Raw genomic sequence first — 13739 nt, forward strand, 5'->3', positions numbered from 1 at the left:
GCAAGCAAAAACGGCGAGAGTTGCATTGCTGGCGGTCTCCCCATCTATTCTGACGCTATGATCATAAAAGCATTGGACAAAGTTTCTTTCTGTATAAAAACAAGCAACAGTAGCGTAAACCTCAATGCCAAGATGAAACAGCAGTGTGTGTCATGAGGACAGTGACTAGAAGAACTGCCCTCTTAAAACCCCCTTATCCCCAACCCTTCTCAAAAGGAGCTGACAATTGGAGTCTCTATTCCAGGGAAATGTTTGTAACCGCACTGGCAGCTACCCAGCAGCACACAGTCGGAGATCAAAGAGTTTGGCAAAGATCAAAGGGCTTCAGGACAGCCCAAAGACTTCTGCACAAAATGCTGCTTTCCTGTATCTTTGCTTCCAATTGAATGTGCATGTGATTGCACGTCACCCTACAATGCCAGGGTGCCCAGTGCTCTCCCTGTCCAGTTTATACTTTGCATTTTGAGTTGGTTAGTCGTAGACATTCACATTGGTGCAGCCCAGGTCCGCAGAAGAGTACATTAACTTGGCCATCATGGGTGCTGTGCAAGACGAGTGAGTACAAGAATCATGTGGCAAGTTACTGAGCAAATAGACCAGGAGGACACACCTTTCATTCCTTGCTTGTGCTGACTTAGCTGGGGCAGAAATTAGGAGTGCTACACAGACATATCTGGCCAAATATCTCCACAAATCTAAAGGCACACAAACAAATGCATATATATATATACATACACACGCACAAACATATAAACACACACACACACACACACACCACGCTCACTATACACACACAGACAACGATACACACTACACATTATCACGTGGAAAGAAGAAAATATCAGTACCTGCACATAGTGAACCTGTGCCTACGATCACCATCCAGCCTCAGCACAACGTGCTGCCCTAATATTGTGGGTCCCCGTCACACAGTATCTAACAGGCCAAGGAAACACGAGTATTTTAATCCATCACTAATTTGATTGTCCCGAGTTTCTCATCCCTATTCCTGTTGTCACTTGTTCTGTTCCCATTTCAGGCTTCCCATCACTTGCTCTACAGTCCAGCACTCTTCCCCTTTGATCACACCCTGCTGTGCATCATCACGCTACAGATTTCAAATGTGCCTCCTTAGATTATGTACACACACACACACACAACAGATGCCAAAAATCAGCACCAACATTTCATTAAGGATTCCCTACAATACAGCAGCTATCAGACAAGGGCAGCTCAGCCAGGATATCTATCAAACTGTAGTGGAAGAATGTGGTGGACAGGGGTAGGAGTTGGGTTGGTTGTCTTGCCCTGGTATTAGTGAGACTCTCAATGCTGCATTCTGTGCCTCAGTGTGTACCACTTCTCCAGGAACAGCTCATTTCTACACCGGGGGTGTGGGGTGGGCAGTGAACTGTTTGCCCATCCCAGTGTCACTCCCCAACATCTTATCAAGGACCATAAGCCCAACCACTGGGTCAAACTGGGCTTAGGGAGTGTTGGGACATGGGTCAGTGCCTATCATTCTCCACAGTGTCCAGTTGCCAAGCAATGGCCAGGTACAGCCCACAGGAAGATGGCAAAAACCTCAAAGGACAAATTGTTCTAATAAATAGTTGTATTTCAATGGGGCCTCTCACTTGTGTTTGGAAACTGGGATAACACTCCCTCTCAATAACATTCCTTCCTTTTTTTAAAAAAAACTTGCTAGCAAAAAAAAAGGAATTCACAAGCATGATATCAGAACTGAGAGGATATACTTATCAAGACTGAACAGGTTGGGGCTCTTTTTTCTAGAAAAGAGAAGACTGAGGGGTGACCTGATAGAGGTCTTTAAGATAATGAAAGGGTTTGACAGGACAGACAGAGAAAATGTTTCCAATTGTGGGGGAGTCCAAAACTAGAGGACATAAATATAAAATAGTCACTAATAAATCTTATAGGGAATTCAAGGGAAGCTTCTTTACCCAAAGAGTGGTAAGAACATGGAACGTGCTACCACAAGGAGTAGTTGAGGCAAATAGCATAGATGCATTTTAGGGGAAGCTAGATAAGCATGAGGGAGAAAGGAATAGAAAGGTATGCTAATAGGGTTAGATGAAGTAGGGAGAGAGGAGGCGCGTGTGGAGCATAAACAGATCGAATGGTCTGTTTCTGTGCTGTAGTTTCGATGTGAATCCCAGCTCATTCAATATCCTACAGCTGGGCAGAACATGAATGGAGGCCCAGAGGTACACAAAGCAGGAAGTCTGCCAGGGCCAGAGTGATTGGCACTGAGATACAGGCACAGTTGTAACATGCCAAGCTGTGGACTGCTAGGAGCCCATTCACGCTCACTATGAATTGCCACACTGCAGTCTCTACACAATCGCAATCCATGCCCCAATTTTGCTCTTCTCCTGCATGTTTCTCAGGGGGCAATCACCCAATACCTCGCCTAAGCAGCCAGTTTTTCCATGTGTACTTCAGTGGTATCTCTATAGTCAATATGGTACAGCGTCACACATGCACTTTCCACCAGGGCTCAATGAACAAGGATCAGGCGTGGCTGAGTTCTCCTCTCCCTGACTCAAGGATACTTGAGGCTACTTTGAGCTGTTTAACGAGATTTGCATTTCCACAGTTCATCCTGCAGGTGAAAGTTGGGCAGCCATTACTATGGCAAGGAGTGATCAATACACTCATCCTCGTGTAAGGTCCCAATATATAACCGCTCTGACAGAAAGATGTTTCCTTTCAGTCAGACTATGTAAAGCAGCCCACGGTGAATGAAGCAATGCTGTCTTCGGTGCTGCACTCACCTCATCACAGGCCTCACCTTCTAATAGAACAAGGAGCATATGGAGGTGAGGGAGTCAAATAGTAGTTCACCCAGTGACTTTTTGCAGAAATAATTCGGGATGGAACACTGGACATGCCTTGTGTCTGCAATATAACGGAACTGCTACAGTCTCTCTCCACCTTGAATGGTGCAAATGGCTGGCTCTCGCAGCATCTCTCAGTAGCTTCCCAGCTTATTTCATCTCACACACTTGTTTCCAGGCTTTTTTGGTTTTACAGGACAGTTGCTGCAGCAGCAGGTGCGTTTCAGATAAGATAGGTATATGCACACAAGCTTCATTATACACACTACAGGCACAGCTGCAGAACTGGTTTCTATTTAGTGTACAGTCATCTTCAAGACTTCATTGTCATGTGATTGAGGTTTTTTCTGTGATCGCTCTAGCACACCCCATCTTTATGTTAAATATCAGAGCCTTCTTGCAGGACCTTTCAGCTTAAACAGAACAAGCTACACCATCAGCCTTAGCATCTTGTTTTTTGTCAGTGTGCATCGTATCGGACATCCTCGTCCACTCTCTCCACGCCTTCCTCACCAGCTCTGAGTTATCTTCGCAGCTTACTGAGCACTTGAACCATGTCCAACACACTGCTGGATGGAGTCTCTGTTGCTGGGTCAGGCTGAATTTAAAGCTGCTTTTACATTAATCTTTTGGCCACAGGTCTCCTGTTGCTGGATGCTACTTCAAGGTGAACCTGCGGATTTCTTTTGAAGATGGATAGCAAAGAAGACCCGTTTCCCCCCCACTCGTTTTTAGGCTGCTTCCAGGCTTAACTGAGGTTAGTAGTTTCGGTGACGATGTCACGATGTTGAGTCATGGTGTCATCACATAAAACATTCCCCCATTAACTCACATTGGCATCACGATATCACTTCTCTACGCCTGGGTGCTAGTTAAAATGTCACGGCCAGCCTGCACATACACACAATCTTGGGACCCGTAGTGCTGCTGGTTTACAGACTCGGGACTTGAGCACTAAATCTAGGCGGACACTCCAGGGCAGTACTGAGGGGAGTGCTGCACTGTCGGAGGTGCTGTCTTTCAGATGAGACCTTAAACCGAGGCTCCGTCTGCCCTCTCAGGTGGACGTAAAAGATCCCATGGCATTATTTGAAGAGGAGAAGGGGAGTGCTCCCCGATGTCCTGGCCAATATTTATCCCTCAACCATCATTACTAAAACAGATATGGGAGCTTGCTGTGCACAAAATTGGCAGCCACATTCCCTACATTACAACAGTGACTACATTTCACAAGTACTTCAATGGCTGTAAAGCACTTTGGGATGTCCAGAGGTTGTGAACGGCGCTATGTAAATGCAAGTTCTTTCTTTCTAGTACAGACTAAACGTGGGAGAGCCACTCAGTCACAATGCTCTCCTGAGACTCAGGCTGCAATGCAAAAGCAGCTTGAATTGCTGGTTGCAATTACTTAAAAGATCAAAGCAGCCCATTTCCCTGATTTAATCAGATCACTGTCCCTTTGATGTGAAAGATCAGTCTGCTCTATTGTTTGGACTTCATAATTGACACACATGGAGTTCCCGCAACTCCATGTTTGAATCCCTCCAATCAGGTTTCCGCCCCTTATCAAAGTCACAAACGACATCCAATGTGACTGTGGTAAACTATTCCTCCTCACCCTTCTCTACCTGTCTGCAGCCTTTGACATGATTGAACACCATCCCCTCTCCAACGCCTCTCCTCCATCATCCAGCTGGGTGGGACTGCGCTCGCCTGGCTCCACTCTTATCTATCCAGTGGTAGCAAGAGAATCACCTGCAATGGCTTCTTGTCCTGGTTCTGCACTGTTACCTCTGGAGTCCCCCAAGGATCGATCCTTGGCCCCCTCCTATTTCTCATCGAAATGCTGCCCCTTGGCAACGTCATCTGAAAACACAACGTCAGGTTCCACATGTACGCTGATGACATCCAGCTCTACCTCACCACCACCTCTCTCGACCCCTCCAGCGTCTCTCATTTGTCACATTGCTTGTCCGACGTTTTTTATTGGATGAACAAAAATTTCCTCCAACTAAATATTAGGAAGACCGAAGCCATTGTCTTTGGTCCCCGCTGCAAACTCTGTTCCCTAGCCACCGACTCCATCCCTCTCCCTGGCCACTATCTTAAGCTGAACCAGACCGTTCGCAACCTTGGCGTCCTGTGTGACCAAGATGAGCTACCGACCACACATCCACTCCATTACCAAGACCGCCTACTTCCACCTTCGTAACATTGGCTATCTTTCTCCTGCCTCAGCTCATTTGCTGTTGAAACTCTCATCCATATCTTTGTTACCTCTAGACTCGGCTATTCCAATGGTCTCCTGGCCGGCCCCCCATCTTCCACCCACCATAAACTTGAGCTCATCCAAAACTCTGCTGCCCGTATCCTAATTCGCACCAAGTTCTGTTCTCCCATCACCCCTATGCTTTTATTTTTATTCGTTCATGGGATGTGGGCGTTGCTAGTAAGGCCAGCATTTATTGCCCATCCCTAATTGCCCTTGAGAAGGTGGTGGTGAGCCACCTTCTTGAACCGCTGCAGTCTGTGTGGTGAAGGTTCTCCCACGGTGCTGTTAGGAAGGGAGTTCGAGGATTTTGACCCAGTGACGATGAAGGAACGGCGATATATTTCCAAGTCGGGATGGTGTGTGGCTTCCCATGTGCCTGCTGCTCTTGTCCTTCTAGGTGGTAGAGGTCATCGGTTTGGGAGGTGCTGTCGAAGAAGCCTTGGCGAGTTGCTGCAGTGCATCCTGTAGATGGTACACACTGCAGCCACTGTGCGCCACTGGTGAAGGGCGTGAATGTTTAGGGTGCTGGATGGGGTGCCAATCAAGCAGGATGCTTTGTCCTGGATGGTGTCAAGCTTCTTGAGTGCTGTTGGAACTGCACTCATCCAGGCAAGTGGAGAGTATTCCATCACACTCCTGACTTGTGCCTTGTAGATGGTGGAAAGGCTTTGGGGAGTCAGAAGGTGAGTCATTTGCCGCAGAATACCCAGCCTCTGACCTGCTCTCGTAACCACAGTATTTATATGGCTGGTCCAGTTAAGTTTCTGGTCAATGGTGACCCCCAGGATGTTGATGGTGTGGGATTCGGTGATGGTAATGTTGTTGAATGTCAAGGGGAGGTGGTTAGACTCTCCTGTTGGAGATGGTCATTGTCTGGCGCGAATGTTACTTGCCAGTTATCAGCCCAAGCCTGGATGTTGTCCAGGTCTTGCTGCATGCCGGCACGGACTGCTTAATTATCTGAGGGATCGCGAATGGAACTGAACACTGTGCAATCATCAGCGAACATCCCCATTTCTGACTTTATGGTGGAGGGAAGGTCATTGATGAAGCAGCTGACCTGCATCAGCTCCCAGTCCGGCAACAGCTCGATTTTAAAATTCTCATTCTTGTTTTAAAATCCCTTCATGGCCTCGCCCCTCCTCACCTCTGTAACCTCCTCCAGCCCTACAACCCTCTGAGATCTCTGCGCTCCTCCAATTCTTGCCTCTTGCGTATTCCCGATTTTAATCGCTCCACTATTGGCGGCTGTGCCTTCAGCTGCCTAGACCTTCAGCTCTGGAATTTCCTCCCCAAACCGCTCTGCCTCTCTCTCCTCCTTTAAGACGCTCAAGATCTACCTCTTTGACCAAGCTTTTGATCACCTGTCCTAATATCTCCTTTATTTGGTTAGTGTCAAATTTTGTTAAATAACTCTCCCGTGAAGTGCCTTAGGATGCTTTACCACGTTAAAGGTGCTATATAAATGCAAGTTTTTGTAGTTGTTGACACGTGAAAGTGTCGTTATCTTTAGGATATTCAATGTTGTGTTCTGCACATCTCTTCACCAGTATTAAGATATGTAACGGACCTTGTTATTGGGAAGGAACAGTTTAACAAACATGTCCCTTGCCTATATTCCTGATGCCGTAGCTAGAAATTGCTCTAAAGGAGCCTCCTGCTTACTGTGCTTCACCGGTGCTACTGCATGTACAGGTATGGTGCTCAACTCTAATCAGAGAGCGGGAGCCAAACACAGAGCTGCAGCATTGCAAATGCACTGCAATTCAGTTTAACAAACACCTCGTTATTAGGAACCATATTTGATGTCCCAACCCATTGGTTATAGCTTGACCAAGGCGCAGGCATGAAGCATTTTTGAGGGTGTCAGAGGTCAGAGTTGTTGGTTTTGATACAAAAGAGATCAGAGACTAGAGTTTAAAACAGGACAAGTTTTCAGTTTTCACTCAGTGTTTGATACAACAGAGATGAAACTTTCTGAATTCACTGTGACAGAAATCAAAACCATTCATTCAATCTATAGAGATTCATATCTAGTTCAAAGGAAAGGATAATTAACCCATTTCTCATAATTTTTTAAGCATATATCGACTTTTGTGCTTTACAATACTCTTCAATTCTAAATAATTAGAACATTTGCTTTAGTCTGCAAACTCCTGGTATGCGTGACAATGGCTGTCATTGCGAAGAGTGTTTCATAGCAAAGTGTGAGTCTATGCTAAATCCACAAATCTAGTTGTCGAACGACTAACTGATGACCAATCTCCTTGGGCTGGGCTGGAGGGTTAAGTAGGGTCTTGTTGGGGTTGAAGTTGCTCCAAGATGAGACGCCTGAACTAAGCCATTGCTCTGTGGCAGATGTGGTAATCTGATCCCTGAACCAGGCAGGTCCACAGTAGTCAGGGCAGTGTTGATGATTGACTAGCCAATCTGACTCATTAATGGAACCTGGAGAAATTGGAGGCTGCAATTCTTGTAAGCCAAAGCCCTAACAGGTAGTGCGCTCCTGGGTGGACAAGCAGTAGGATGCTTACCAGTGCTCTGCCAGTAAACTGCATGGGTTCAGCTGGTTAAAGACCAGCAGTATCCTGAGCACACTTTGGGGCCTTAAAACCTGGATTCTACAAACCTGTGCCTATGTCCTCTGGACTTGGGTATGGGTCGTATGTCACATGGAGGTGCACAAAATTCTCACATCAGGTAAACAGAAATTTTACAGGCAGATTTCTCGCCAGCTTGGCTCGGAGACTCAAACATGGTGACGGGTTTCTGCATGTCAGGCACCCAGCTAATCCAAAAAACACAAAATCCAGTAAATGGATTACCATAAACTGGGTAATTATTAGTGCCTTGGGTATAGAAAAGATACCTTCTGAATCATAGTTATTAACAGTGAGAGAATGCACCCATAATGAAACAAAATTGTAACTGCTTTTCTGAAATCCCAGCAACAACGCAGTTGTACGATGGAATGGTTTCTTCACACTTATGCTAGACAACCTGGGACACAGCAAACAGAGGCACTCCGTACACCAGAGACATGGAACAGAGGCACGAAAACTAGCACCACGCAATCCCTGCACAGCTTGCTCCTCTCGGAGTGAAGCAGCGTGCCGCAGATGCCAACAGCAAGAGAAAACTAGCTGAAGGTCGTCTGGAAGGGTGTTTCACTCAGGGCACTTGAAAGAGAGGTCATGTGGGTTGGAGCCAATAGGTTGAAGACATATGCGTCTGATTTTTATGGTCATGTAACAAATCAAAGCTTCTTAATATTGTAAAAACAAAAACAGTCAAGATACAATCTTAGTTTAGCTTCACAAGAAAACCACAGAATTCTTGTGCGTGGCCAATAGGCCAAAGAACCAATTCAAGAACACAGTCTGCTTTTAACAAATAACAGTCTTCTTCAAAGACTTCAAAATGTTTGAAGAAAACAGGATCTCTTTGTGCTTGCTATAAGCCTGTAAAACTGCCCTGGGATTAACTCGGGACTCCACTCTTTCAATGTCTAAGTGCTGGTCATTTTTTTTTCATAAAGACAAGTGTCTTGTTTTTTCAACTGTGTATTTTTAACATTTTCTGTTCTTCCTTTTCATCTCAGAAGTAAATATTGTTCCAGAGCACTAGATGTTGCTATTTTGTACAGTAATTCTGTTTTCAGAACATGTTTAGAGGCTGCTCCGTGTAGTTGCTGGTTACTGCATATCTTGCTGCGAGTGCAGGGCTACGATAACTAAACAGAAGGGAATCATTTTCAAAGTATTTCTAAGTGTCGGCTTGGCTCAGTTGGTATCAGTGTGTGGAGTATAAACACCGACAGAGACCAGTTGGGCTGAATGGCCCATTTCTGTGCTGTAGATTCTATGTAATACTATGTATGTAAAGTCAGAGGGACAAGTTCCACGACAGGACTTGAGCTGATTCTCCAGTGCAGTCCTGAGAAATGTAAGGCACTATATAAATGCAATTTTTTTTTATTTGCAGCATGCATGACTGTGTTGCTCAATTTTTTGATGCAAATCCTGAAGCTGCCATTAATTTTGTCCACATTGTGAAATCCTGCAATCCAAGGCTATAAGCTTCCTAACAAGTAAAATCTGAAACCAGAAAGTGATTGAACAATACAGAGTCTCCCCCAATGGCCTAGGGTTAAAAGGCATTGCTCAATATGATACTGAGTCATGCAGATCAGAAGGCCCCAGGTTTGATCCTTGGTCTGTGTGGCGTTAATTGATCTCAGCTTCAGCACCACAGAGGGACTCACGGCTAGAGAGAGGAACGTTAGCCAGGGTTCCTGCTCCTTCTAGCCATACGGTGATCTCTGCTGGAAAGTGCAAACGTGGATGTTGGTTGAGGGTAGAATAGGGTTCAGCTGTAATTCCACTCGATGGTCAAGCAGCCTGACAAAACTTATGTGAAGAATAGTATCGGAGGGTTACCAGCATTGATAGACCTTTCTCTCAGCAAGACTCAGAATCTTCAGGAGGAAGGGAGGAATTTTTTTTTAAAAAAACAAGACAGATAGTCCGCCCTAAAATCTGACAGAATCTATCGGGTAACGTCACATACTAACCAGTCCTGTTATCAAATCGTATCCTCATCTAAATTGTACTTCATGAAGTTCAACCAACCAGAACCCTAAGACCATGTGGAAAATTTTTATGGTCACCCAAATCACGGCATCAATCTCACTGCCAACCCAGCACACTCGAGCCGCACAGCTGCCCCCAAGGGAGGCAAGAATTTTACAGAAACCCGATGCTGTGATGACAAATCCATGTCATACACTGCTCTTTAAGTAGCTGCAGTTTCTGTTCAGAATTAACGTGTACAGAGCAGACGATTGGGTGTACTTGAACCAGGAGCATTGATCTTGGCTGTTGGTCACCGATTCCCCAGAAGCAGTACAGACAGTGCTCAAATCCCACTGTGGTCAAAGTTGTCAAGAGAAAGCACAACGCATGGTGAAAAAAGAACTGCTAAGTAGTTAATCACGTAGAAATGTGAAGGAGTGCTAACTAGCAGCAACGGAGAAAAACACCCATTGCACCGGCTGAGGAAGCGGTGACATCATCCGAAAGCACGACGTCAAGGTCCACATTTTCGCTGACGACACCCAGCTCTACCTCACCACCACCTGTCGACCCCTCCACTGTCTGATTTGTCACACTGCTTGAACGACATGGATGAGCAAAAATTCCCTCCAACTAAATATTAGGAAGACCAAAGTCATTGTCATCAGTGCCCGCCACAAACTCCATTCCCCAACTACCAACTCCATCCCTCTCCTTGGCCACTGTCTGAGGCTGAACCAGACTGTTCGCAACCTTGGCATCCTATGTGACCGAGATAAGCTTCCGACTGCATATCCGCACCGTCACCAAGGCCGCCTACTTCCAACTCCATAACATCGCCTATCTCTGCCCCTGCCTCAGCTCATCTGCTGCTGAAACCCTCAATCATGCCATTGTTACCTCTATTCCAATGCTCTCCTGGCCGGCCCCCCATCTTCTACCCTCCATAAACTTGAGCTCATCCTAAACTCTGCTGCCCATATCCTAACTAGCACCAAGTCCCGTTCACCCAATACCCCTGTGCTCGCTGGTCTACATTGGCTCCTGGTCCGGCAGTGCCTCGATTTAAAAAATTCTCATCCTTGTTTTCAAATCCCTCCATAGCCTCGCCCCCTCCCTATCTCTGTAACCTCCTCCAGCCCGACAACTCTCCGAGATCTCTGCACTCCTCAAATTCTGGTCACTTGCACATCCACGATTTTAATTGCTCCATCATTGGCAGCCGTGCCTTCAGCTGCCTAGGCCCTAGGCTCTGGAATTCCCTCCCTAAACCCCTCTGCCTCTCTTCCCTCCTTTAAGATGCTCCTTTAAAACCTACCTCTTTGAACAAGCTTTTGGTCACCTGACCTAATATCTCCTTATGTGGCTGAGTGTTAAATTTTATTTAATAACCCTCCTGTGAAGTCCCTTGGGATGTTTTGCCACGTTATAAGTGCTATATAAATGCGTTGTTCTTGTTGAAGCATTTTCATGCAGTAAGGCAAAAGAGAACCGTAAAGCTGCCCTGCTATCAAAACCATCGCAGATCGAATGCGGTCAGTGATTCTCCCATGGGAAGAAATGCAGTGCGGCAAATGCTGAATAAGAAAAATTACTGAATGTACCGAGTCTCCCAGGCAGCAAAGTCGCCTTGAGCAGGCAACACAGACACAAAACCATGTCCTGCTCCAACAATCCTCTTGACACCAGCCTAAGCTGAATGTTGCCCATTTAAAATTGGCAACAGATCATTATCAAACTGGAGGAAATTTCTTCATTCTGAACCCATTGAAATAAAAGGCAAGACTCAAGGACGAGCTTTGGCTGTGTTTCAACCATTAAATTCCAATAAGTAGAATCAGTAAGGGTGGAAATAAGTAACAAGGGGCAGAAAACACTATTGGGAGAGTTTATGGGGCCCCTAAGTGTAGCTATACTGTTGGACAGAGTATTAATCATGAAATAATAGGAGCTTGTAACAAAGGTAATGCAGTCATCATGGGGGACTTTAATCTGCATATAGACTGGGTAAATCAAATTGGCAAAGGTAGTTTGGAGGACGAGTTCGTGGAATGCATTCGAGACGGTTCCCTGGAGCAATACGTAATGAAAACAACCACGGAACAGGCTATTTTAGATCTTGTATTGTGTAGTGATCTCACAGTAAAGGATCCTCTGGGGAAGAGTGATCGTAATATGATAGAATTTCACACTGAGTTTGAGAGTGACGTACTTAAGTCTGAAACTAGAGTCTTAAACTTAAATAAAGCCAATTACATAGGTATGAGGGGCGAGTTGGCTACGGTAGATTGGGAAATTAAATTAAAGGTTGAAAAGCAATGACAAACATTTAAAGAAATATTTCAATTTTCTCAACAAATATAAATTCCATTGAGAAATAAAAACTCCACAGACAAAGTGATGCACCCATGGCTAACTAAAAAGTTAAGGATAGTATTAGATTAAAAGAAGAGGTTTATAATGTTGCCTAGAAGAGTAGTAAGCCTGAGGAATGGGAGAGTTTTAGAAACCAGCAAAGGACGACCAAAAAATTGATAAAAAGGGAGAAAATAGAATATGAAAGTAAACTAGCAAGAAATATGAAAACGGATTGTAAGAGTTTCTACAAGTATGTAAAAAGGAAGAGAGTAGAAAAAGTAATTGCTGGTCCCCTAGAGGCTGAGACGGGAGAAATTATAATGGGGAATCAGGAAATGGCAGATGCGTTGAACAAATATTTTGTATCTGTCTTCACAGTAGAAGACATAAAAAGCCTACCAGAAATAGTGGTGAACCAAGGGGTAAATGAGAGTGAGGAACTTAAAGTAATTATCAGTAGAGATAAAGTTACTTGAGAAACTAATGGGACTAAAAGTTGATAAATCCCCTGGACCTATGGCTTACATCAGAGGGTTCTAAAAGAGGTGGCTGCAGAGATAGTGGATGCATTGGTTGTGATCTTCCAAAATTCCTGAGATTCTAGAACGGTCCCAGCAGATTGGAAGGTAGTAAATGTAACCCCGCTATTTAAGAAAGGAGGGAGAACGAAAACATGAAACTACAGGCCAGTTAGCCTGACATCAGTCGGCGGGAAAATGCTGGAATACATTACGGAAGTGGTAATAGGGCACTCAGAACATCATAATATGATTAGGCAGAGTCAATATGGATTTATGAAAGGGAAATAGTGTTTGACAAATTTATTGAGAGTTTTTTGAGGATGTAACTAGCAGGGTGGATAAAGGGGAAACAGTGAATGTAGTATATTTGTATTTTCAAAAGGCATTCGAGAAGGAGCCACATAATAGGTTGTTACGCAAGATAAGGGCTGATGGGGTTGGGGGTATCATATTAGTATGGATAGAGGACTGTTTAACGGACAGAAAACAGAGAGTAGGGATAAATGGGTCATTTTCAGGTTAGCAGGCTGTAACTAGGTAACATGGTACGGTAAGGATTGGTGCTTGGGCCTCAGCTATTTACAATCTATATTAATGACTTCGATGAAGGGACCCAGGTGTAATATCCAAGTTTGCTGACCATACAAAGCTAGGTGGGAAAGTAAGCTGTGAGGAGGACACAAAGAGTCTGCAAAGAGATATAGACAGGTTAAGTGAGTGGGCAAGAAGGTGGCAGATGGAGTATAATGTGGGGAAATGTGAAGTTATTCACTTTGGTAGGAAGAATTAAAAAAAACAGAATAATTTTTAAAGGATGAGAAACTATTAAATGTTGGTGTCCAGATAGACTTGGGTGTCCTGGTACAAGAAACACAAAAAGTTAGCATGCATGTACAGCAGACAATTAGGAAAGCAAATGGCATGTTGGCTTTTATTGCAGGAGGGTTGGAGTACAAGAATAAGGAAGCCTTACTACAATTGTACAGGGCTCTGGTGAGACCTCACCTGGAGTATCGTGTACAGTTTTGGTCTCATTATCTAAGGAAGGATTGACTTGCCTTAGAGGCGGAGCAAAACGAATGTTCACTACATTAATTCCTGGGATGAGAGGTTGAGTAGAATGGGCCTATACTCTCCGGAGTTTAAAAGAATG

At 44.8% G+C, this 13739-nt stretch overlaps 1 protein-coding gene across 1 annotated transcript in view; it reads right to left on the bottom strand.

The window, feature by feature from the left end:
• The window catches only part of LOC137344874 (E3 ubiquitin-protein ligase RNF43), a 178682-nt gene that overhangs the window by 77441 nt on the left and 87502 nt on the right, over positions 1 to 13739 (bottom strand). The gene's annotated exons all lie outside the window — the stretch shown is intronic.

Source organism: Heptranchias perlo, chromosome 28 (assembly GCF_035084215.1).
Source record: "Heptranchias perlo isolate sHepPer1 chromosome 28, sHepPer1.hap1, whole genome shotgun sequence".
NCBI classification, from domain to species: domain Eukaryota; kingdom Metazoa; phylum Chordata; class Chondrichthyes; order Hexanchiformes; family Hexanchidae; genus Heptranchias; species Heptranchias perlo.